Source organism: Lissotriton helveticus, chromosome 12, assembly GCF_964261635.1.
Source record: "Lissotriton helveticus chromosome 12, aLisHel1.1, whole genome shotgun sequence".
Taxonomy (NCBI): domain Eukaryota; kingdom Metazoa; phylum Chordata; class Amphibia; order Caudata; family Salamandridae; genus Lissotriton; species Lissotriton helveticus.
This window is the reverse complement of record NC_136073.1, coordinates 508,994,533-509,022,045: the sequence shown is the minus strand read 5'-3', so window position 1 is coordinate 509,022,045 and position 27,513 is coordinate 508,994,533.

The window sequence follows — 27,513 nt, the reverse complement described above, 5'->3', positions numbered from 1 at the left end:
AAAGGACGGCCTTTCCCATAATGGACAGGGGTTGCCGGGACAAAGTAGGTTGCATAACCGACCTTGTGGCGGGGTTCCACACTCCAGGTCTCTTGGAAGAAACAAATCCTAAAAGTTTCGATGAATAGATTCCAGTCGCGGACATCTAGTTTCTTAGAGATCCCCGCTAGATTCCAACTGAGGATCCTCACCTCATTGTTCATATTTACTACCTCTGAGGGGAACAATGCGTCGGTCGCTCTGTCCTAAACATATTCTCAGGAACCGAAGTTCCGGGAGCAAGATTAAGCCATTCGGTAGTTCCGCCCTCCAAGGCATCTGTTGGCTCTCTAGGCTTGGGCAGAGCTATAGCCATTTGCAAAAGTTTAGTGGGAAAAGGCAGACCATGTCACCAGCCATAGCCCGACCTATTTCGTGGACAGCCTCCCCTTATCATGTGGCGTTGGTGGATAACAAAATCATCATGGGGGTGGAACCTGTTATCACTCCAACCTCTAGGTTTAAAGCTAGCATTAGGGTGGGACACAGTGAAAGTTTGAAAATGACTAAGTTCATATGTGCCAATTCCCAAGTTCTCTGGGTCATACTGTAGATTGCAGATGTAACTAGCAACCCTAGGGTCCCTAATATTAACCAGGATGCAGTCTCCTGTTGATTCCTTTGCCCTATTCCCAACCCAACCAATTCTTCTCACATAGAGGACCTGTCCATCAAGGGAACTAGGGAGAGGCCTGTTCTTGTTTAGCCAAAACATTGTTTTGTTTTTAAGTTCGTAGTATGATTCTAAGATGCCAGGCCTACAAGGTGGAACCCCAGTAAGCACAACCACATAAGGCTGGCATTCGGGAGGTAGGTTAATATGGGGGAGATCGGAAGTACTCCTATTGGCTAGGTTAGACATTTTAGGTGGTTCGGCTGGTTTGCCATTTAATGCCACACTATTTCCCGTATCAATATTGGAAATCTTACTCTGGGCAAGCGGACTTTTGCGGCAATTTTTGGACCCGTTATCCATAGTGTGGGGTTTGCCTGTCTGAACATTAGCATGACAAACTCCGCCTTGGGTAGCAGTACTAGGCCCCTTAACCATAGTATGGGGTTTACCTGGCTGAACATTAATAAGACTAACTCCACCTGCGGAAGCAGTATTAGTGCATGATTTAGGCCCCATCACTTCCTTCGTTACTTAGTGTGCAACATCTGCCCTCGTGTAAATCACACTGTTTGTGTTTACTTTGGGAAGGGAGGAAATGGAGTATCAAGATCGGTCTATTCAAAGTTGCACATGTGACACTGCTAATTGTTGGGGTAGAGTGGGAGAGGACTTGTCGTTCAGGTGCAGTTGGGAACAGCCTTACATTGGTGGGGGAAGGTACTGAGACTTACACTGTTTGTTTCTGAAACTTTCACACTTTGTGAAGATGTGTACTGCATACATACTAGAATGACGGTACTAGAAGTATGGCAGCTGTACGTAGAACAACCCCATGACAGATGCGGATAGATCCCATAGGGACTCTTGCCCCAGTACCGTAAGTGCACTCACGTGGAACGTACGTGGCCTTAATAACTACAAGAAAGTACGTAAGATTTTGAGTTATTTAAACAGACATGACATTGACTTCGCACTATTGCAGGAAACACACCTCCCACTGGACAGTCCTATGCTGCGCATTAGAGGACTACAGGGCAGCATCCATGCAGCTGGATTTACCACACATGCAAGAGGGGTTATAATGTGGGTGAACCCTAAAAAGGCGCTAAGACTGGAGCCTTTGGAGACGGACATGGAGGGCAGGTTTGCCATCACTAGGTGCAGAGGGAAGGGACTGGATTTGTTTCCGGTTAATGTTTACGGCCCAAATTACGATAACCCGGACTTTTACAGAACGGTGACTCAAACAGTAGGCCTACAATTTTGTGGATGACTACTGTGAGGTGGTGATTTTAACCTTGTTAGAGACCCTACTCTGGACAGACCCAGATGGCCAGAGAGGGGCATATCGATGTTGGCTTAAGCTATGGATAGATCACATGTGAGTTTTGACATGTGTGATGTCTGGCGCCAGCGGCATCCGACGCAAGGGGGATACATGCACCACTCTGCGCACCATGATGTACACACTTGAATCGATTACTGGTTTGTGACTAGACAGTTACTCACAAATATGTGCATGTAAGATCCTTCCCAGTACATATTCTGATTATTCCCCTCTGATGCTGGTACTTGACACTCCAAAGGCGCGTATACCCCCCATTGCCTGGAGATTTCCGCCTTATCCATTGTCCGACACAGTCTTCAATGAAGAAATAGCAGAGGCTATTCAAATGATTATTTAAAAGAATGTGGGTTCGGTTGACTCCTTTCAGACTGTGTGGGAAACGTTTAAGGTGTATATAAGGGGTGTAGCTATATCTAAACATGTGGGCTTCTTAAGTCGATCCGCAACCGGCTTGCTGATCTGGAACAAAAACTATTGTCCTTGGAAAAGATCCTGTTGGCTGGGCCTGATGAGTTGGTCACTCAAGAGATAAAACAGACCTTGGAAGAGTATCATGTAGAGGCTGATACAGAGATTAAACACCTGGGCAAGTACGCTACTGCCCGAGTCTGCGGCTAAGGGGAGCGCCCGGGGGCGGTACTTCTGCAACTACTCAAGCATCGTAGAGACAAGTCGGTAGTACCGGAGCTCACAGCTTCAGGCGGGGGCACCTTATTAGCGGAGACAGAAGTTGCGGAGCAATTCCGACAATGCTACTAGGATTTATATGCCTCTCGAGGTGGCAGTACGGAAGACCACATGCTTGATTACCTCACCCATATTAAATTACCATGGCTAACTAACACGCATCGGGGATTTTTGATATGACCCATTGAACGGGAAGAAATACTGCTCGCAATATCCAACATGAGAGCGGGGAGTGCACTGGGAGGGGATGGACTAACAGTGGCCTTTTATACAGTGTTTCTGGAGATACTATTACCGCATTTGACAACGCTCTTTGAGGATATGTGTGTTACTGGTACAATGCCACCTTCTATGAGAGAAGCAATTATAGTTGCGATCCTCAAACCGGGTAAACCTACGAAACACCTGCGCGTCGTATCCACCCCTATCCCTAATGAACGTGGATACGAAATATTTTGTGAAAATACTTGCAAACCGATTAATCCCACTGGTGCCTACCTTGGTAGCTCCGGAAAAAGCAGGCTTTGTACCTGGCAGAAACCTGATGTACAATCTACGTACGGTGTTCGCCGCCCTCCAGCATACTAGACCAGAGATACCTGTTTAGCGTTTTTTTTAGATATGGAGAAAGCATTCGACTCTGTTGAATGGCCCTTTGTAAGACAAGTTCTCATTAAGATGGGATTTGGGCTGGTTTTATTCAGTTGCGTGGGGTGCCACATAATTCTCCAATGGCCCGTATTAAAATAGGTAACTTGGTTACAAATTCTATCCAAATTACCAGGGTACGAGACAGGGCTGCCCCCTGTCCCCCATTTTATTCGCCCTAGTGGCCGAACCCCTGTCCTGTGCGTTTAGAGAGTACCATAGCCACAGAGGCATACTGTTCCCAGGATATGGACTGATTGTATCCACTTACGTGGATGACACGTTACTGTATGTCCGCCATCTGAAACCACCCTGTCTCAAGTACTGCGAGAGCTGGTGCTCTTTGGTACCATGTCGGGGTTACCTGTTAACTGGAATAAGTTCATTAGGTTTCCCCTAACCACGGCCACGTTGGGTTTCACACCCAAGTACCCACTGCAGTAGTCCACAGACGCGGTGAGGTATTTGGGGGTAAAGTTACACACAGACTTGGAAGTGGTGTTTAGGGAAAATGTTGGGGTGGAAATCAGCAAATTTGAAGAGGACGTTGCAAGGTGGGTCCAACTCCCATTGTCCTTGATGGGCGGAGTGTCCATTATGAAAATGGTTATACTACCACCTTTTCTGTTCCTTTTCACGAATATTGCTATGGTGCTACCGCAAGTGTTTTTTCAATGACTTAAGTCCCTTATGATTCACCTAGCTTGGGCAGGTAAGCACGCACGTGCCAGTGGTAGGTACTTATGCTTCCGTGTTCAATGGACGGACTTGGTGCACCTGACTTGGACTTATAATATAGAGCCGCGCAGAGTGCACAGGCATACCATTGGATACAGGGGCCGTTCGACATACCACACATCCATATATAACCTGTAGTGGCTGCTCCTAAACCCCTCCCGGCTTTGTTGTTTACACCTCCTGATAGATGAAAGGGGATCATTGACTCACTTAACACAGTCACACATGCTTGGCATCATTTATTGCAGCTACAGTCGGGAGCTATTCTGTATTCCCCTGTTGTCCGGCTTGACTGGTGCAGATAGCTAACGTCATGTACCGATAAAGGGGTAGTGACAGCACTGAGGATGCTTGGAGCACAAAATATAGGAGACCTCTTTGCTGATGGCGTGGCTAAGAGTTGAGGAGAAATGGATGAGAACGAGAAACTTTAGACTCTTCTGACACAATTCCAGTTTCACAGACTTAGGCATGCACTCAGCGAGATCCTAGGGGAAGATATGGCAGAGCCCCCTGATCTGCTAGCCTTGACCAACCTAATTGCAGCACAGACATCCACAAAGATAGTATCCAGAATTTACCAAGTCTCGATTTCTAATAGAAAGCATAGTTATACTAAAGCAAGATTGGCCTGGCAGCGAGATCTACAGAGTGAAATTACGGAAGATATATGGACATATTGTTGCATGAGCACAAAGCGTATATCCCTGAACGGGAGATATAGACTAATGCATTTTAAATTCCTCAATAGGGTTTATTATACCCCTGAGCGTCTGAACAAGTATGGCTTGAGGGAAGAGTCTACATGTGATAGGTGCAATGCCCAGGCTGCTGATGTTTTACATTTGGCCTGGAAATGTCCAATGATAGCTCATTTTTGGGGACAGATTTTTGCGGAACTGAACCGGGTTACGTTGGTGCTAAACCAATGCTGGCTTTGCTTGGGTACTCCAAAGCTATTCCCAAGGTGAAACGAAGATTGATATATATGGGCTTATTATTAGCAAAGAGATGTATGGTGATATGCTGGTCACGAGGACCTCCTCCTACAATGGCCCAGTGGTCGAGAGACATGCTATATTGTAGTACTCAAACTGATAGCTATAGTGACCTGCTACCACCATGTAATAGACCAAAAAACTTCTGGACACTGTATAAAACATTCATGGAGAGCAGAGGTGCAGATGAGGTGGGCTGTGGGAGTGAGGTGCGAGTGGATGCTCCATCAGAGACTTAGACTAACGAGTAAAGTTGAAATCACAATGTCTGTATTATATGTCGCGATGTTATGTTATAAAGGAGCGGTGATAGTGAGTAAGATTGGGCGGACGATGGGACAAGAACGCAAATGTCATGTGGAAAGTATAATACTTTACTGATATATGCACTGTGCAGGAATTTCTATATGCGAAACGCTACTGTGATGACAAGACTATTGTATGATTCTCATGTTAAGGTTGAATAACATTAATAAACATATAAAAAAAATCTAATTTAGTACCATCCCACCCTATACCTCTATAAAACTCACAACCCACTCTTAAAATGTAAGTAACAAAAAACGATTTACATGATTAACATAATTAATTGTCAGTAAATAATTATTTTCAAAAAATCGATAGATACTAAAGTATAGTTCTAATGGAACGGCAACTATACAGACGCCATTATTTATAAAGTGCCAAGATTTCCAATCATTCTTACAGTGCAGAGTGGATGGATCCTAGTATATATGGGGTTGTGTTCCTATATTAAGCATACATCTTTATAATGTCCTAAGAGCTGGATACAGAAATACAAAATGCTGCCATGCATTACAGGTCAGCAAGCCAAAAATTAAAGTTCATAATCATGCCCAAGTATTCCTGTAGGAACAGTGCAATCTCTGTCTGAGGATTATTAGGCCCATAATGAGCCAAAGCTACACTAGACCAAACTAGGCCACAGAGTCTTGATTTATAATTGAATACAAATACTGACAAGAGGCATTGAATAGCTTTAGACCCCCAACCCTTTTGGCATATGCTTCCTCGAACTGCTTTGTTCTGGTCATTTTGCTAAGCCATTCTTGGTAACTTGGAACCCTAGAGGTTCACCACCTTTGCAAAATCAACCGGCAAGCAATCACATTCAGTTGTTAACCATATGTTATCTAACATGTTAGTAATACCGTTTGGATACATGTCTAATTTATGTATTAGCCGATACCAATCCCCTTTTCAGGCCAACCTTGGTCTGAACATGGCTTGAAATATAGCATTGCTGGCCTGGCTAATATCAGAATTATAATCTTTTAAGAAACAATAGGATCTAGTAATAACCAAAAAACCTGTGAGCCAGATTCACAACCCCAGACTATTATTTTGAGCCAAGTCATCCGTCTACCCTGAAGGCAGAAGTGGCCGACCTCTCTGAACCTGGCTTGTTCTCAAAAAGAAACCATGACCAATGGTATTTTCAAGGCCATATAGCTTAGCTCATAGAGCGTAAGGAACAGACAACCCAAGGACATTTTGTACCAACCGTAAAATCTCTAAAGACTAGCACTGATATCTGAAAGGACCTTATATCTGTTTCTCTTTGTAAATTTGAGAACCTTAATAAAAACTGGAAAATGCGTGCCAGCATCCTGCATCATTCTATCGACAAGGAAGAAGTCAATTAGTTGCTGCCTTCCAAAGCTCTGCAAAAACAACAGTTGATGGACAGAATGCAGAACAATGTAATACATTCACCCCAGTACAAAGATCTGGGCCTAAATCCATCAATTTTTTGCTCACCATGCCATTCCAGTTTGAACCCAGCCATATGCAAATCAGTCTTGACCCTGTACCCCATGGGAACAGTCCAGCCCGAACTGCTAAGCCAGGTCCTCCCTGGACTAGAAACAAGCATCCTAGGACCGCTTTCCGACTTTCAGCCCTCATCAGCCAGGATAGCTTGATTCCAGTGGCATGGAGAGCACTGGACTCACGTCTGAGCATACCCTTCCCACTCAGGGTGACAAAAGCAAAAACAACAGTTGAGGGACAGAATGCAGAACAATGTCATACATTAACCCCAGTACAAAGATCTGGGCCTAAATCCATAGTTTTTTTGCTCACCATGCCATTCCAGTACGAACCCAGCCATATGCAAAACAGTATTGACCATGTGCCCCATGGGAACAGTCCAGCCCGAACAGCCAAGCCAGGTCCTCCCTGGACTGGAAACAAGGATCCTAGGACAGGTTTCAGGCTTTCAGCCCTCATCAGCCAGGATAGCTTGATTCCAGTGGCATGGAGAGCACGAGACTCACGTCTGAGCATACCCGTCCCACTTGGGGTGACAAATACAAAGACAACAGTTGATGGACAGAATGCCAAAGAATGTCATACATTCACCCCAGTACAAGAATCTGGGCCTAAATCCATCGTTTTGTGCCTACCAAAGCTCTGGCACAGAGATCTAAAAGGGCTTCTTGATAATACCCTTGAAAATTGGGAACAGCCAAGCCTTCCTCAAGAATGTCCAGCTGGAGGGCGGAATATTTAACTCTAGGTGCTTTATTATTCCAAATAAGACGCCTTAAAAGCACACCTAAATCTGTAAAATAACTATTTTTCACATTAATGGGACGTTTAAAAAAAAAGAAATAATAAGAGTGGAAGAACAGGTATTTAAATCAGGGCTACTCTGCCTACCAAAGTCAAGGGTAGGAGAGTCAATTTTTCGAGCAGCCCCTTTATCTAATAAAACATCGCGAGATAATTTAGCTGATAGAGGATTGAATCATTTTGAGTAAAATATACCCCAAGTACCAAATAGGTATCTGATGTCTTGCCTGAGAGTGCAGATGTGTTAAAAGAACCTCAGGACGAGAGTTAAAAAGCAGAACTTTTGTTTTTATTGTGTTGATCTTATAACCCCCGATATTCCTAAACTGATCAAATTGATTAAGTGCCTGCTTAAATAATTCCCCTTTCTAGTTGCAGGTACAAGATAATATCATCTGCAAAGAGTTTTAACTTTGACATACCTAGTAGAGGTGCCTCTGTAGACTGGGAAATCTAAATCCTAATTGCTAACAGCTCTATGAAAAATGTAAATATTATAGGTGAAAGAGGACCCCCTTGATTGCAACCATGCCAACTAGATAAGAATTGACAATAACTTGAGCATTGGCTTCATGATAGACTTTTGATAACATATTAGCAACGTCTAAGGGAACCCAAACCTTTGCATGCCTAAAAACAAGGCCTCCCAGTTAAACAGATTGAACACCTTCTCCGCGTCAACCATGATAACCACAGTCTTCATCTGGTTAACTAAGAAAAAATCAATGTTCTGGAGCAAGATGCTCGTATTGGCTGCCATGGGCTGTCCAGAGACAAAGCCTGTTTTGTCCCTAAGGATCACACCCTGGGCTAGTGGACTAATATGAATGGCCCAAACCTTCATGAAAAGCTTACAGTCAGTGTTAAGGACACTAATGGGCCTATAAGAATTGACATCCTCAGGGTTTTTACCTTTGTTCAAGAAGCTGACAATTGTTGATTCCCTAAACTGGGATGATAATTCACCCTCATCCATAATAATGTGGAATAGCTCATTCAGAAAAGGGAGTAATTTTCCGACAAACATTTAGTAAAATTTGTCTGGAAAACCATTGTTGCCCCCAGCTTTACTGCAAGTCATTGACATCAATTAATTCCTTAGATGTAATAGTTGTCTTAAGTTGATGAGCATGGATGTCTTTTATAGTCTGCAATGTAATAGTCAGAAAATACTGGGTTATACTTAGCTGTGAAGTAGGATAGCCAGTTTCGTAGATAGACGTACAGTGCTTAAAAAACCCTGAAAACCCTGAATACTGTATCTTTGTCTGCAACCAAATTACCCGTAGCTGGGGTCTTAAGTTTTCTTACATATACAGACTCTTGCTTTAGACAGGTAGTCCAAGCCAAATACTTCCCAATCTGCGGACTCCCTTCATATAGTTTCTGTTGAAAAGCACTGGAGCTACTAATATCTTGTAAAGTGACAACATCCCTTAAATTCTGTTTGGCCTTTGTACTGGCAGACAAATGTCGACTAAGTTGTGCTGCCTAATCTACAGCAGCTTGCAGTTGGTCAATCTTTTGATGATATTCTCTATGTTGGAATGCCTTGTAGGCAATTATCCGTCCCCTAACGGTGGTTTTGAACGCTTCTGAAACAGGAAAAAAGGAGCTGTGAGCTGGTTTCATTGAAAAAACTCCTTTATGAATTATCTTATTTTGCTTACCATTGTTGATCTGTTAATAATGAGCAGTTCAGCTGCCACCTGGGCATGTCTTTCTGTGGGACCCCGTGCTCAATGCTAACGAAATGAGGGAATAATCGCCAAACGAATTAGCCCAGATATTCTTTAAATTGCAGGTATCAAAAACGAGCACCTGAATAAAATGAAAATCTCCGCCCATAATAATTGGCCCAACTGCCCCATTGCTATTTAATATACCAGCTGTAGAGGTTCAGGTACATTGGTCACTGGGGCTTAGTAATTCACTAAGTGAATGGGAAGATCATTAACCAGAGCCTTGATCCATAGCCATCGACCTTGCGGTTCCCTTATACTATTGCTTTGAACCAGTAAAGAACTCTACCCAGATATATCACAACCCCTCCCCCCCTTATTGCCAGCCAGGCTGAGGCAAGCAATGGTTATCTTTAAGATGAGTCTCCTGCAAAAAGAGAACACCCGGGGAAAAATACACAAGCCATCTTTCAAGTGCCCAAATCTTCTGTCTATTAACTATTCCGTTAACATTGATTCTAGTTTTAACTCCCATTTTCAAAAATTATTAGAAATATCAGAAATCTATAGAAATATTTGATCTAATGTTCTGCTCTTTATTGGGATGTTTCTCTAATGCATAGTTGGAATTCTATTTTCATTAAAAATTAAATAAAAAAAGTCTTACGAATGTACACGCAAATTGTTGAAGAATCTTAAAAATCCATTTGAAGGTTCTATTGCAGGTTTAAGCTGTTATATCCATATATAATGATACTATTACCTTTGATCTATGCTATCTATGTATATTTATTTTGGACCTGCTCAAATAAAAATGTTTATTTAAAAGAAAATAATAAATATCAATTAAAATGTAAATATTACTTAATTAAAATTAATTTGCTTCCCACAATATACCCCTACAAAACCCATATCTCACACTTAAAATGTAGCTTAAAAATTAATTGCACAATTAAGATAATTAAGTATCAATTAAATCATTAATAGTCATCTCTATGGACCTACAACCCACTATGGTACTAAATATCAAAAATATTTATTACATTTAATTAAAAAAACATTTTAAAACTATATTAAAAAACAGAAACAATTATTATACGAAAAATGTACACTAAAATGCATAACAATAATTAAAAAAACATATTATTAATAACTATCATTTTCAAAATGATATTCATGACTTTGATATTTTCAAAATCGATATTACTTACCTTAAATTAATACTCTTGACAACAATATTCTTGCAGACAATATTTCCATGCAAAAACAACAATTTATGGACAGAATGCAGAACAATGTCATACATTCACCCCAGTACAGAGATATGGGCCTAAATCAGTCACAATATTTTGGACACAATATTTTGGTAGCACGATATTTTTGTTTCAATATTTTGTCTGAATTCCCAATCAGCTCTCTTATCTGCCTAATGTGCTGTCTTGCTACACCAAGAATCACAATATAACCCACCATGGTTGTATATTGATCCCCACTACAATCTTAGGGATACTGCAAATGCATTAAAGATGCTGGGCAAACACCTACTAGATTTGATGGCTTAATCCAAACGTTAATGCTTATATTGCTCCTACCATTAAACCTTTGTGGTTCTCCAAAGCCATCAGGGTAATCAGGGACCTTTATGATAACAAAAACGACCTTCTCCCCTTTTTAGCTCTGGCTACAATGTACAACCTGTCCAGTTTGGGTTTTTACTGCTTTCTAAAGATCCAAATTAGACTCTCCAAACTCAACCTCTCTAAAAATAAATTGACTCTAGTCACTTACCGTGCCTTATAGCATTGCTTTGGACATGTTGCCTCCAAAATTTAAAAGTTCGTTTCCACCCTACAACTTACAGAAAACTCAATTATTTACACCAAATGGACCAACCATTTGGATGTAGGGGTTTTTGAACACATCACGACCGATAAATGGCAAAAAATTGAAAATTCTCCTTGAGCAATACAATTGTCCCCTTCTCTTAGGCAATCTGATTTGTTTACGATGAATCTCTTGCACTGGACCCCAGTTTGATTGCTCAAACTGAAACTAGGAGAAAATGACAAGTGCTGGAATTGTATCCAGGAACTGGGTTCCCACCAACACATGTTTTCGAAAGGCAGCTGCTAGACTCGTACAGGTTTCCAATACAAAACCATTGTCTGTAATCTTTAATATACCCCTGACGCTATCCTTCTCTATGGTAACACTGGGTCAGTGGGCCCCACTTACTGCACTGCCCCTAGGAACCAATGATATGGTGATGTTAGACCTTCGCCTGATCATTGCAGGTAAAGTCATTCTCTCAGAGTGGAGATATTTCAACCATCTATCACACCACACATAATGGGAATGGGTCTCATATCTCCGAAGGGCACACACCTAACAACTTAAGAATCAAGCTGCACCTCCAATCTCTGGTACAGTGTGGTCTACCTTGATAAATACATTGAACTAAGCTGTCAAGGCCTAGTAGCACAACCTATAACTAGCTCTTGAACCTAAGATCTCTTACCCATGTCTAGGAATCAGAGTTCCCCCTTCCTCCTCCAAACCCCTTCTCACGCTTGGTGTTTCTTGGTTATAAATGTAATACAAATGATGCCATATGCCTAGGATCAGAATATACTTATTAAATTAAATTCAAACAAATTACAATACTATTGTGCCTCTAGTCTGCAAACACTACTGGATATACTGCAAGGCACTGATAAGAATGTAGTTCTTCCAGACCCAAAATGTTTTCTTTCTCCTATCTGTAACTTGTCTCTTATATTGCTGATTTGAAGCTCTCATGTATTCAATGATCTTTCTTATCATGACAACTACTGTATATAAACCAATAGCATTTCATGTGTAATCTGCACTCCATACCATTTGATTGTATCACAATGTTGTATGAATGTATACCTGTTCTCTTAAACTAAAGGGTGTTCCAGTGGGGCAGGCCAAGACCTGTGGCCAAACCCTACGTCATGCACATCGGAAGGGGAGAGAGTGAGAATTGTAATAACATATTCATTTTTATCTAAAAATCCATAATAATTCACTGAAAAGAAACCAAGGGTTAAAAGGACTTTATAGTTAGGTATGGTGAAATATCTTCCTTTCAATTAATAAAAACCTCAGAAACTCACTGAGAAAAACAAAGTTTAAAGTGACATTATGATTAGCTGAAAATGTAAGTCAAAACGGTGCGTAGACAGAATATTTAGTTTGAAATATCGAGATGCACAAATATCGAGTCAGAAATATTTTGGTTCACAAATATAGACGGCAAGAATATTGTGGTAAAGAATAGCGACTAAAGGTAAATAATAAAGATTTTAAAAATATCAAAGTGTTTAATTTCATTTTCAAAAATATAGTTGTAAAAAATATCGATTTTTTAAATAATGTTATGTATTTTAGCATATGTTTTAAATTTATGTGATGTATGTTTTTTGTATAAGAATTGTTTGTATTTTCAATATATGTGTTAAATATTTAGCAGTCATTCATTTCTTTTATTTGAATTTTGCGTTTTTAGTTCCGTAGCGGGTTGTGCGTTTATTAGGAAAAAAGGTAGAGAGGTAATTTAATTATATTAAATTAATTGATTAATTAATTGAGATGTTATAGTGTTAAATGTGTGAAGTAATTTATTATTAATTAACTAAGAATGCGTTGTTAATTCATAATTATTCAATTTGTAATTATATATGTATCCCTCCGCTATCCCACACTTTCCTACTGTTGCACTCACTGGAGTTGGAATACTAATTTTTACCCCTCCGCTATCCAACACTTTCCCTACTGTTGCACTCACTGGAGTGGGAATAAACAGTTTTACCCCTCCTCAATCTAACAGTTATCCAACTGTTGCACTAAGTGGAGTGCGAATAGTAATTGTTGCCCCTCCGCTATCCAACACTTACCCTACTGTTGCTCTCACTGAAGAAGGAATAGTAATTTGTACCCCTTCGCTATCCAACACTTTCCCTATTGTTGCACCCACTGGAGTTGGAATAGTAAATGTTATTAGTTCCCAATCCAACAGTTACTCCACTATTGCGCTCACTGGAGTGGGAGTAGTTATTTTTACCCCTCCGCTATCCAATACTTTCCCTAGTGTTGCAGTGACTGTATTGTGAAATGTAAGTTTTTTTTTTTTTTTAATAGTTTAATGTTTTAAATTTATTATAGATTTTTGTTTTTTAATATTTTTAATCAGTGATAGATAGTTTTATTTTTTATATAATTTTAAACGTTGGTGTGTTGCTCAAGTGATAAGGCCCAAAAACATTTTTCACTGGAAGGACTGTAGCTAAATCCTAGAAAATATCAAAGTACAGATGATACATTTTAATCTGTAACTAAGTCATTCAAGAAAAAGTTTCAACATTTATTAAAAAAACAATCTAATGGTAAAGTCTGATTTTATAAAATAGGAAAAGTAGCATTTAGAAAGTTACCTTTTGAATCTGTCTGGTACTCCAGTGGGCTAATTTGCACTGGCCTACTGGCAGTTGTTATGCTAGTGCCTGGCCTTAATCAGGTGTGAAAATTTCTCTAAGAATGGGAACAATGGCCTAGATGTGAGGTAATGTTTTTCTTCCCCTTGCAAGAAGACAAGTTAGGGTGGACCCAGGAACCTCAATGCCTTGTAAAGGGGGTTGTCCTTTCACAAGAAGATGTAAGGTGAAACCTGGAGAATGTCTCCTCTGTCACCCCAGTCAGGCTGGCACCAAATCAAGTTGGAGGAAGCTATCCCAAAACCATTTCTGAGCCACCACAGAGGAGGAGGGGCATGCTCCTTTCCTTTGCCAATCCATAGGGTGAGCAAAGAGACTCTACACAACTGAGGAAGGGTTTCTCTGGCGTGAATTATTGGAACAAGGTGCACAGTCAGATTGTTTTCAGTAACTGCAAAAGTGGACAGGGTTGCCCCTGTGATCTTTTAGCCGAATTGTTAAGAAGAGTTCAAGAGCATTCCCACTCACTAGCTGGTGGCAACCATAAATGTGGCACACCAAGGCACCCTACTCAGAAGAGTCTCTGGACTTGTGGAAGATCAGAAGAGTACTCGACCTGCTGTCTAGGAGGAGCCCTGAAGTACTGGTGCCAAGGACAATGAAGTAGATGCCAAGGTTCATTGGCTGACCTCCTGCGTGGCTACAGGAACAAAAGCAGCAAGAAGCCTTTTTCCTGAGGTGACCAGTTGACCAGTACTAACTGGACCTGGACAGGAACATAGATGGACTTTGCTTGAGTGAGTCTTAGGGGCCCATTAGCATGTCGGGCAGATCGTCATTGCCCGCATGGCGGTGGCGATCCGCCCAACATTTGAGCCCTACCGCATGCCAATTCCCCCTGCCACAGTACTATTGCGGGGGGACCCCAGCGGACGGAAATACCGTCCGCCGGTTTCCCCTGGTAGGCAATCTGCCTGATTCACTAACAGGCGGAAAAGCAGTTCATATGGTGGCGGTGTCTGGTAGACACCGCCATCCATATTATGTTGCATGCGGTGTGTTGCCTTTCCAAAGGCAGGCGGTTCTCATCATTGGGGGCCCATAGCGGGCCCCCGGGCATTCCGGGGGGTGCACATGGGGGGTACCTACGGTACAACCCTGCACTTCAATGCACAACATGGCAGGTACAGCACGGTGCCTGCCATGTTCTGCTTGGAAGTGCACAACATGCCTTCTTGGCATTGCGGCGGGTGATGCTGAGAGCACTGCCTGCCGCATTGTCAAGCATGCAGGATGCGCCCACCAGTGCGGCGGGCGCATCCTAATGCCACCAACGAGACCCCCGCACTATTGGCGGGCAGTCCCATTCCACGAGAGGATGGAGGGCGGACAGAGTCTGCCCGCCATCCTAATGACCCCCTTAGTGTTGTCCCTGAGGTGCTGGGATCTTTAGACGTGACCCAGAAGAGAAGCTCCAACAACCTTTGAAAGTTGGGACCTAGAACAATTTTGAACTTCCAAGACCTCCTGGGGTGTCACGTTGGTGTCACAGAGATCTCACAGCAAAGGTCTCCGATTTTAATGCATCTTCTTTGAATACAGCCCCCATGGAGGATATTGAGCGCCATAAAAAAGACCAAGTCAGAAGGTAAAATCTTTGATCGGGATGAACTCACCTGGTTCCATCGCAGTCAGTCTGAAATGTTGCTTTGGTCCCGGTGTACCTCTTCCGTAGACTATTATTGGCTCTTAGTGATTTTCTCAATTTTGTCACTTAAAACTTTAAAATATCATATCTGTGGTTCCCCTTATTGGATTCTAGTTGTTGTATGATCATCTAGTTTGTTAAAATTAAATCTATTCTCCTAATTGTGTTTGGTATTTGTATTATTGGTGTTTTGACATCATTATCAGTTTGGTAGTGCATAAGTACTTTACACATTGCCTGTCTGTTTTGTGCCATGGCTATCAAGCTTTTGATAGCTGGTTAATTTAGTGACTTTTGTGTTGCACCCTGGAAGGATAGTCTTGTTATCCTTGAAGTAAGCAACAGGCCATCATAAATTAGAATCCACTTACTTCAATTTTACAATGTGAAACTGACTTCTGTTCTCACTTCAAAAAATGGAGCATTAGGATCCTGTAGTTAATGTCGGTATATGGTATCAAGGTATGTATTTAATATGTAAATAAGACTTTCTATACAGAAATGCAATCGGTCTTACTGAAAAGAAATCTTATCCTTGTGGACTATTCACTATACTGTGTGTAGGTTTTCCCTAAAATGAGTGTACATGCATGCTGAATACATCACCCTGCTGGGCTGCTGTGCATCAGCGTTAGATTAGAAATTTGGGAAAAAATAAGTGAAAGCTACATAAAGTACATTTTAAATTAGAATATTTTTTCCAGCCTAAATCCCTTGAATAAAACTAGTTACATCTCCAAGCCCATTGCTCAACAAACAAAGCTGAAAGAAAACTTTAACGATAATGGTGATATTCTTCGTTGTTTTGTGTACAAAGAGTCTGCACAGATGTTGCTAGTGAAACAGAAGTATCTGCCTGCTCATTACTGCAGCAATTTGCTTAATTGGTACAGTACAAGCTGTAAATGCCATTAAATAAACATCCAATCTTGTGTTCCTGGATGTTTGCTCAATATCACATGTAAGCAATTTGTGGCATTCAACTTTTGTCATAGGCTTCTTGCGCAGGCCATTGATTTTGGCATTATGTGAGGAATGCTGCAGGTATTTTTGAAAAATGCATCTGATAAGGAACTTCTAAATCTTTGTCCATGTTATTCACATATAATGACAGCCAATATCCACATTGCTGAAAATATCATGGTTTTATCTTCACTATCAGGAAAGACATCTTTTAATAGTTGATCCGTTGATAACTATATATTTTCCATAGCACTCTGCAACATAGCTACCAATAGTGCGGCATGCGAAGTAGGACCAGTGCCTAGGACTGTGAGGGGCCCTCAACTCCTTAATAGGGCTCATTTTTTATACTTGCATTAGAACTGCTGGCACGCGTGCTACTCCATTAATAGCACTATACGACAAAAGGAAAATAAGGTTTGAATGAATGAATGAATGAAAAAGGAACTTGCTAAAGCGCGCTGTGGCCAAGCGGCTTCCTGGCGCTGGGGACTGAGTCGGACTCTACAAAGAAACCAGAGGGACTAACAAGGGAATGCCTGAACGAACAGAAACGTTTTCAGGGCTTTGCGGAAAGAAGCATAAATAGAGATAGAACGAATGGAAAGAGGAAGACTGTTCCAGAACTGGGGAGCAAGAACCGAGAAACGGGTGCCCCCAGTTCTGGATTTACGGAAACGGGGGACTTGGAGAATAGAAAGAGAAGAGGAACGAAGAGTGCGGGTCGGGGTGTAAGGGGTAATCAAAGAAATAATAAAGAGAGGGGCTGAATGAGTATAAGCCCGGAAGGCCAGGCAAGCCAATTTAAAGAAGGATCTAAAGTGCACTGGGAGCCAATGGAGGGACTTGAGTGCGGGTGTGATGTGGGAAAATTTGGGGAGGCGGAGAATAAGGCGGGCCGCCTGATTTTGAATGGCCTGTAGACGTCTGGTTTCGTAGGCAGGTATGCCCACGTAGAGGCCATTCCCATAGTCAAGGCGAGAGGTGATAAGGGCCATGACTATGGATTTGAGAGCATCTGTGGAGAAGTACCGGGAGATTTTTCGGATGAGGCGGAGGGAAAGAAAGCAAGAGGATACAACGGAGCTGACTTGGGCATGCATGGTAAGGTCATGGCTGACCTAAATGCCCAAGGTTCAGACGGAGGAGACCGGTAGGGGAGGGGGACCAAAGGAAAGGGGCCAATGAGTCGGGGACCAGGGATTGGAGGGGCCGCCCGTAAGGACGAGCTCCGTCTTATCCGGATTGAGCTTTAGATGGTTAGCGCTCATCCATTCAGAGATAAAAACTAGGGTGGAACTAAGAAAAAGAGGGGAGTCCAAGGAAGTAGAGAGGTCAAAGACGAGCTGGAGGTCATCCGCGTAGTTATACACGGAGACCCCCAGCTCGCGGAGAGAAAGAATGAGGGGGTAGATGTAAAGATTGAAAAGAAGAGGGGTTTGCAGGTTGATGTCATTTTACAGATAGGTTGGACACATATGGAAAACCAATGTTAGCTTTCAATGAAGACAATCTATATTGCACTGTAGATCAAAACTGTTCAGCTCATTTAAGATTCTATTTGGGACCTTCACAAATACTGTGTATCAATTATTACTCCTGGTTTGATTTTGAACTTTCTGAAATTAAGTATATGATGATGTAATTTGTGATCTGATGTAATGTTGTCATCATTACATCATATGTACTACCTTACAAAGTATATTCAGGGATTTTGTTTAGATGGCTCTATATGCCAGATAATTTCTCTAACCTTCAAGACTTAGATCATCTTTATTTTGTGATCTAAGTACGAACGTGTTAATTGCATTTAAAAATTACTTTAATTGTGATAGCGTCATGTAATTTGACCATCGGCCAAAGTAGAATCCACTTTGTATGGCCTTAATGCATTCTATTAACAGTGTGCCTTGCACCTAGCTCTCATTCCCCATAAACAACTGTGTGTCCTAAAAAGGTGCTGCAGGCTACACACAGTTGCAGTTCATTAGCCATGGAACTTGCTTGAGATATGTGTTCTTGGTTTAGGTTGCCTCGTTTTGGATGGTAGCCAGAATGTCCCTCCAAATTGAAGGTTTTTTTATTTTAATCCGGTGTTATTTCCTCATTGGAGTGAACCCACAACTTGTATTTAACAATATTTTTCAGTGATTTAATTTGTTTTACTGATTTACTTTGGCATCTATTCAAATGGTCACCCATCTCTGCACAGTCGGCAGCCTTGCACAGTGGGTTTTGGAGACAGGGTGTGGTGTCAGGCCATCCCCCTACACCTTGTCATCAGCAACTCCAGTATAGCTGTACATGATGTAGCAATGTGTGCCTCAGCCTCCCCACCCTCAGAACCAATTTGACACTAAGGACTTACACATTTTTGTTTGTCTTCATAGATATTTTGTGGCCAGTAAAGCACTCAGCAGTGCAATGAGTGCTCTCTCCATGGGTGTTTGTAAGTCCTAATCCTGTTTGGCGAAGTCAGGCTGCCCACAGTTCATAAGCGCTACAAAACCTTGTGTACCGCTTTTGGCTGCCATAAGTGTGGCAGGGTATGCTCAGACGTGTGTCCCTTGCTCACTTTGCCACTGGATTCAAGCAAGCCGGGCTGAAGACGGCTGGAATGCCAGAAACCGGTCCTCGGAAGCTTGTTTCCGGTCCAGGGAAGACATGGCTTGGCAGTTCGGGCTGGACTCTTCCCATGAGGCACAGGGTCAGACTGATTTGGATATGGCTATGTCTGAACTGGGGTGGCAGAGTGGGCTAAAGAACGGTGATGGATTAAACCCAGATCTTTTGACTGGGTGTGAGTGTTTGATTGATTCAGATGCTCCGTCCATCACCACCCCCTTTTGTACCACAGTTCATAAGGCAGCACCCAGCATGTGCACGCTCTCTCCCTCAAGCCACACTGTGGGCTTGTCCCAGTGATTGGAGCTGCACCTGCTCTGCGAAGACGATGTGAGACACTATTCCCCTCATGGGGGAGATTTGATCCTCCGGCTCCTGACTGAAGTCCAGGGAGAGTGTGATGTCTCAGGTAGCATTCTTCATGGTCCTCAGGGTATCAGTCAGGTGAAGGCATTGGTGTGCAGGGTTGTCCCGCGAGTCACAGCTGCAATCTAACTTTCTGGTAACTTCCTAAACTTCTGGCAATGTGTGTACTCGTAGCCCGTTGTGGCATTGGAGTTGTGGCTGTACGTCTAGCTGAAGCAGAAACTCCGGTATACTTTTCCTCATTACGGCAGCCCCTCCTGGCATAGGGGGTCACTGATTAAAGCAGTAACTAGTCTCAACAATCTGGCAACAAATAGTTCAACTAGGGCTCCTTCTGTGATAAGGGGTCATTAGAATGAGGAAATATGGGCCTAGTGCTTCCTGTTCAACGCTTGTGACACAGCTCAGTTCATGGCAGCCCTCTCCTGGCATGCGCTTCTGCACACAGGCAATGGCCTGATCGGTGGGTAGCCGTTCGCTCACACCTTCCTTAGGGAGTCCTCTCGGTAGGGCTCCCCACTGGATCTCACTATCTCTAGTGCTCTCTTTTTCCACACAGGGCACACTGGTTTTGGCAAGCAGCCAGGTGCTGGTGCTTTATGCATCCAGGCCAGGTGATCTTGGTTTCCCTGGATTATGTCCACTCACCCATCAGGGAGACTAGGAGGCCTTGCCCCCAGTCTTGGTCACAGGCAGAAGTCTTGCAGAGCTTCCCCTTTTCACATAGCTCGCCTGGCTGCTTGGTAAATGACCAATTTTGAAGTCTCATCCTCCCCTTCTTATCGTCCATTTCCAGACAAATTTTTTTATTTAGGGTCGGAGTATTTGAAGTTTTATGTTGGGGTTCAGCTTCCCTTGAAGTGCATATTTGATCCTTTTCTACTTCCCTCTTGAAAAGTCGCCTGTCACAGCAAGAATGAGCCCAAAGTTAATTGACCCACAACACAGTGCATGGGAGTGACCAGTGTTCTCTGTTTGATGTCAGCCACAATGATATGTGCATTGTTAGAAGGGGTGATCTCAGAGGGCCAGGTTGTTCTCACCCAACCACCCCGGGACCCACCTCTCCCACAGATCTTGCCGAGTCTTATCGTGCGGTCCTCACCGGGGAGGACTTCGAGTCTGGGATCGTACACACTGAGCTCACACCACACGTATGAACAGACACTACAACGTTGAATATTAATGACAAGTTCTTTATATGCAGTAAAAAAAAGAAGGAAGCACTCTTATGTACAGGAAGGATCGAGGAATCACAGAGTCTCTGAGGATTCGGGAAGAGGGAAGCGGGACAGTCTTTAGCCTTTGGGCCAGTACGATGCGTACCCTACGCACAGCTCTCAATCCTCGAGCCGGGGGATACGGGATGATGGTTGCACTGGCTGCTTTACTCACGTCGAGTCAACTCGGGTCGTGATGGTGGTCTCGATGGTCCGGCCGACCAGAGTACTCCTCGAGCAGCGACGAGGTCAGCAGGGCTCGGATGGTCTTTAGAGAGGACGAGCAGCGACAGCGTCAGCAGGGCTCCGATGGTTACGAGTTCAGCTCGAGCCGCGACAGCGTCAGCAGGGCTCCGATGGTCTTAGAGAGGACGAGCCGCGACATCGTCAGCAGGGCTCCGATGGTTGCAAGTTCAGCTCGAGCCGCGACAGCGTCAGCAGGGCTCCGATGGTCTTAGAGAGGACGAGCCGCGACAGCGTCAGCAGGGCTCCGATGGTTGCAAGTTCAGCTCGAGCCGCGACAGCGTCAGCAGGGCTCCGATGGGCTTAGAGTTCAGCTCGAGCCGCGACAGCGTCAGCAGGGCTAAGGTGGTTCAGTTCCTTGTTGCGAAGAGGGAGCCGCGACAGCGTCAGCAGGGCTCAAGGATGCGAGGTTGAGTTCGTCTTAGGGTCAGCTGCGATCAGATCAGCAGGGCTTCAGGTCCAAGATACAACTGCCCGCTAGTTGTCGAGCGGGCCCAGATGTAGTTCATTGGCCCTTTGAAGTCCGGACCCTCGCAGGCGGAGGTCTCATGCCCTGGGGGGCTGGTCGTTGGCGAGGTCCGGCGGTTGGCTCTTTGATCATTTGACGATGGGTCCCAGACGCCAGCGGGTCTGGAGCCAGCACTGGGGGAGGCCAGAGGTGTGAACAGGAGTGGCCCACAGGGGAAGGCCAGAGGTGTGACAGATACCGGTCTCTCAGGGGAGGCCGGAGGTGCCATTGAAACTTCCTGGTTTATCTCACTCGGGGAGCCCTTTACCCCCCAGCCGGGACTGGCGCGCCTTTGGAGTCTGGGTTGCGCTGGGGCCGGGGTCACGCTAGGCCCAGGAAGACGGGAATCTCGGGAAGGAAAATGGCTGCCGGGCCTTGTGGGGCATGCAAGGTTAGGCGCTCGGAGCCGGGAGTGGGACGGGATAGTCACGGAGCCGGGTCGTTGGTTATGAGGGACGGGACTTATCGGGGGTCGGACGACCAGGCTCGGGGTGCAGGCTATGCTAATGGGTGGGATTTCCCCGAGAAGTCGTAAGCGACCGAGGGACCAACTTCATTTCGAAATACATGAAGTCCCTCTGGCAACAATGTGGGGTGACCTACAAATTCACCACACCCTATCACCCCCAGGGGAACGGTCCAGTGAAGAATTGGCTTGGTAGTTTGGTCTGCCCTGTTCCCATGATGCACTGGGCCAGGGACAGACTAATTTGCATATAGCCAGGTTCTGAACTGGGATGGTGCAGTAAGCTAAAAAACGGTGATGGATCAAGCCCTGATCTGTTGACTGGGTAGGAGTGTTCTGATTAACTCAGATACTCTGTCCATCACCACCCCCTTTTTGAAATTATGCTAACGGGGACGCTGCGCAGGAAACTCAGGGTGCAGGCCCGCGCTCACAGGGTGTGGAGGGCAGAGCGGACCGCGCCATGAGGCCGGGTCCAACACGCGTCCCCCCCAGCTGAAGGCGGGGAGAACTACCCATCCTCTTTGGGGTTCTCTTCGCTGAGGCGGAAGAATCGGGACAGGACGTCTGCGTTGGCGTGGTCAGCCCCAGGCCGGTGCTCGACAGTGAAGTCCATACCCTGGAGGGAGATGGACCAGCGCAGCAATTTGGGATTCTCCCCTCTCATCTGCATTAGCCACCGGAGGGGTCGGTGGTCGGTTTGGACCCGGAAGTGAGTACCGAACAGGTAGGGCCTCAGCTTCTTCAGGGCCCAAACCACCGCGAAGGCCTCCCGCTCGATGGTGCTCCACCTTTGTTCTCGAGGGAGTAGCCTCCGGCTAATGAATGCCACGGGTTGGTCCAGGCCGTTCTCGTTCATCTGGGACAGAACTGCTCCGATGCCATGCTCGGACGCGTCCGTCTGGACTACAAACTCTCGGGAGTAGTCGGGGGCCTGTAGGACTGGAGCAGTGCACATGGCGTGTTTCAGCGTTTCGAACGCCTCTTGGCAGGTGGGGGTCCAGCTGACTTTCTTCGGCTGGTTCTTGGAGGTTAACTCCGTGAGAGGGGTTACGATGCTGCCGTACCCTTTGATAAATCTCCGATAGTACCCCGTGAGCCCTAGGAACGCCCGTACTTCCGTCTGGGTCGTGGGGGCCTCCCAGGCGACGATTGCATCAATCTTGGGCTGGAGAGGGGCCACGAGGCCGCTTCCGACCTGGTACCCGAGGTAGACTACAGACCCTTGTCCGATCTGGCACTTGCTGGCCTTAACGGTGAGGCCAGCCCTCCTCAGGGCTGACAGCACCGCCCAGAGGTGCTGGAGGTGCTCGGACCAGTGGGAACTGTACACGGCGATATTGTCCAGATACGCAGTGCTGAACTCTTCCAACCCAGCCAGTACCTGGTTCACCAGCCTCTGGAAGGTGGCGGGGCGTTCTTCATCCCGAAGGGCATCACCCGGAAATGGTAATGACCATCCGGGGTGGAAAAATCTGATCTCTCTCTGGCCCCTTCAGTGAGGGCGATCTGCCAGTATCCGCTGGTCAGGTCGAACGTGCTAAGGAAGCGGGCAGCCCCTAGGCGATCAATAAGCTCGTCTGCTCGGGGTATGGGGTGTGCATCAGTTCTGGTGACTGCGTTGAGCCCGCGGTAGTCCACGCAGAACCTCAGCTCGGGAACAGCGCCGGGGCGGCTGCCTTCGGAACCAGAACCACAGGGCTAGCCCATGGGCTGTCGGAGGCTTCAACCACTCCTAGGGCTATCATCTTTGAGACTTCGGCCTTGATGCAGGCCCGGACTCTGTCAGGGACGCGGTAGGCTCTGTGCCGCACCGGTGGGCTATCGCCGGTGTCCACGTCGTGGACGCACCAGCTGGTGACGCCGGGAGTTAGGGAGAAGAGGTCCGAGAACTGTCCCAGTAACTGGCGACAGTCCTCGCGCTGCTCGGGGGAGAGGGAAGAGGAGAGCCTTACCCCCTCTACAGAGCCATCTTTTTCTTTGGTGCACAGGAGATCGGGGAGAGGCTCCGTGTCCTCTTCTTCTCCGTCGTCCGTGGCGAGGAGCAAACTTAACTCGGAACGGGCGAAGTGGGGCTTGAGGCGGTTCACGTGGAGGACCCTCAAGGGGTTCCTGGGGGACTGTACATCGATGAGATAAGTCACCTGACTCTTACGCTCCACCACCTTAAAGGGCCCGGTCCACTTGTCTTGTAGGGCACAGGGCTCCACGGGGGCCATCACCCAGACCTGTTGTCCGGGTTGAAACTCGACCAGAGTGGTATTCTGGTCATACCACTGTTTCATTTCTTCTTGACTGGCCTCGAGGTTGGCCTCGGCCAGTTCTCGGAACTTTCTGGTCTGGTTACGGAGAGCCAGGATGTAACGAAACACATCCGGAGGGGGCTCGGGGGCCGCCGTCTCCCAACCTTCCTTGACCAGAATGAGGGGTCCTCAGACGGGGTTTCCATAGAGGAGCTCGAAGGGGCTGAACCCCAGGGACTTCTGGGGGACTTCGCGGTACGCGATGAGGAGACAGGGGAGGAGGACATCCCACTTACGCCTTAGGGGCTCTTTGAGACCCATGATCATTCCCTTGAGGGTCCGGTTGAATCGCTCCACCAGACCGTTCCCCTGGGGGTGATAGGGTGTGGTGAATTTGTAGGTCACCTCACATTGTTGCCAGAGGGACTTCATGTATTTCGAAATGAAGTTGGTCCCTCGGTCGCTTACGACTTCTCGGGGAAATCCCACCCGAGAGAAGATCTCCATGAGGGCCCGCCCCACTACGGGGGCCGTCACCGTCCGGAGGGGAATGGCTTCGGGGTAGCGGGTGGCATGGTCCACCAGGACAAGTATAAAGCGGTGACCTAAGGAGGTCCTAGGGTCGAGAGGGCCTACGATGTCAATTCCCACCCTTTCAAAGGGGGTACTGACCACCGGGAAGGGTTGGAGGGGGGCTTTGCGCCTCCCTCCGCTCTTCCCGCTGGACTGACACGTGGGGCAGGACTTACAGTGGGTGTCCACATCAGAGCGCATGCCTGGCCAGTAGAAGTGGGTGACCAGGCGATGATATGTCTTATCTTGTCCCAGGTGTCCCGCCAGGGGCACATCATGGGCCAGGGGGACCACCAGCACTCGGGCTGACCCTAGCTCGGCCGACTTCTGTTCGCTGTATAAGAGGCCGTTCTCCCAATAGACAAAGTGGGAGCCGGACTGGTCACCTGCGGCCTGGGCGGCGGCCTGCTGTCGTGGCCCAACCAAGGACGGACAGGAGGTCTGTTCCAGGCAGAATTCGTCGCGGGACGGTCCTCCTTCCTGGCGCCACTGGGCCAGCTCAGGAAGGTCGTCCAGGCTCATGGTCTGTTCGACGTCAGGGCCGAGGGGGCCTGCGTCCGGGGGGGAGCTCTCTCCGGGGGACAGCTCGGTGTTTTCAAAGGGCTCGGGGACCTCGGGGTCCTCAGGGGTTGGCGGTGTGGTGTCAAGGTTCACTCCCTCGGGGTGAGTCGCCCGGGCGGTCATCGACCGGGTGCTCACACAGGCCCATTCGGGCAGGCCCACCATCTCCAGGTGGGTCCGTTTCTCAACCCGCGTCCATGGGGAGCTCTCTAGATCGTTCCCGAGCAGGCAGTCCACGGGCATGTCTGAACGGACCGCCACTCGTAACTCTCCAGAGACGCCTCCCCATTCGAAAGGGACTTGAGCAATCCGGCAGGTGCAGACGGAGTTGTCCGCTGCGATCACCCTGCAGGAGATGTGGGGAACAATTTGGGCTTCGGTGACTAGGTGACGTTTGACTGCGGTGATACTGGCCCCGGTGTCCCGGAGCGCCCCTATGTGGTGGCCATTGACCGTCACCTGCTGTCGGTACTTTTCGGTGTTGTCGGGTAGGGGGGCTCCGGGGACCATCTCCCTATCTCCCAGGGAGACTAACATCATGGCGGCTGGGTCAGCCCCCTCGAACTCCTCTTCCCCCTCCTCTTCTAGGGCTACTGAGGTGATGTGGCGCGCTGGGGGCCCCGCAGCGGCGGGCTTCCTGAACAGAGGGCATCGGGGGTCATTGGCATAATGCCCTGGTTGCTGGCAATGGAAGCAGGCTTGGCTGACTCGGGGCCCTGGCTTGGCTGGTGGGAACCCTGCGCGTGCTGTGGGAGGCGAGATGCCGGGCTGGTTTCTGGGGGGACTGCGCGGGGACCCTACCTGGGACCCCCTCTGTCTGTTCTGATTCCCCCCTCCCCTCTGGCGGGAAGATCCTTGGTCGTTACGGCCAGAGTCTCCTCCGGGCCCCCGGGGAACTCTGGTGCTCACCCATCGATCGGCCTCGACGGCCAGCTTCCGAGGGTCAGCCAACTTGCTGTCCAGAAGGTGCTGTCGGAGTTCTACAAAGCAGTTTAGGGACAAATGTTCATAGGCAATGAGGTCGATGAGCCCCTCGAAGGTGGATACTTTGCTGCCCTTGATCCACCCTTCCAGGGCCCTGCTGTAGAACTTTACATATTCCACCCAGGTGGGGCCGGGGATTTTCTTGCATTCTCTAAAGCGTTGACGGTACATTTCAGGAGTGAGTCCGTACCTTGTGAGAAGAGCCTCCTTCATGTGGCTGTAGGAGGTCTGTTCGGCAGAGGGTAGATCGAGCAGGGTGTCTCTCCCCTCGCTCAGGAATCGCCCCCATAGCCCGGCCCCCCAATCCTTCTGCGGGACTCGGTGGGAGGTCATGGCGACCTCGTAGGCCTTGAACCATTGTTGGATGTCATCATTCTTGTAATACTCCTTGACCACATCCTTGGGGATGTGGACTTTGGGTTCCACCGGGGGAACGGCCTCTCGGGTCGCCGATGTTCGGTTGTCTTCGTTCCGGGCCTTTAGTTCTATCTCCTTCAGGCCACGCTCGTGCTCTAGCTGGAGTCTTTTCCTTTCGTGTTCTCTCTGGAGTTTCTTCTCCTCCAGTTCTCCTTGCAGCCGCAACTGCTCGATGGCTAGCTTCTTCTCCGCCAGCTTGAGCTCTCCCTCCATTTTCAGACGGGCTAGTTCGAGCTCATGGTTTCGATTGCGTTCTCGGTCGGTCATCTCTTCTTGCGACAGACCTCTCTCCGTGCTGTAATTCCGCGTCGGGGATTCCGTTCTCTCAAGTTCTTGGGCGTGGGTTTCGGTCAGGGGTGCTCCCTCTCCATCGACTTCTGTCGGTGCTGGAGGTGTTGCTCGGCTCTCCACCCAGGCTGTTAGGGCTTGTTGAAGATCTTCTTTGGTGTTCAATCCCGTTGTCGGGATATGGAGGTCCTTACAGAATTGTTTGAGCTCTCGGTGCGAATAGTCTCCATCTGGAAGGTGGTTTTGTCGTTCATGAGGCTCATGGTTGTTCTTCGTTCAGGTAGTGTGTCAGTACTGTACGATCCCTAGACGTAGGTTCTTATCGCGACGCTGTCACCAATGTTAGAAAGGGCGATCTCAGAGGGCCAGGTTGTTCTCACCCAACCACCCCGGGACCCACCTCTCCCACAGATCTTGCCGAGTCTTATCGTGCGGTCCTCACCGTGGAGGACTTCGAGTCTGGGATCGTACACACTGAGCTCACACCACACGTATGAACAGACACTACAACGTTGAATATTAATGACAAGTTCTTTA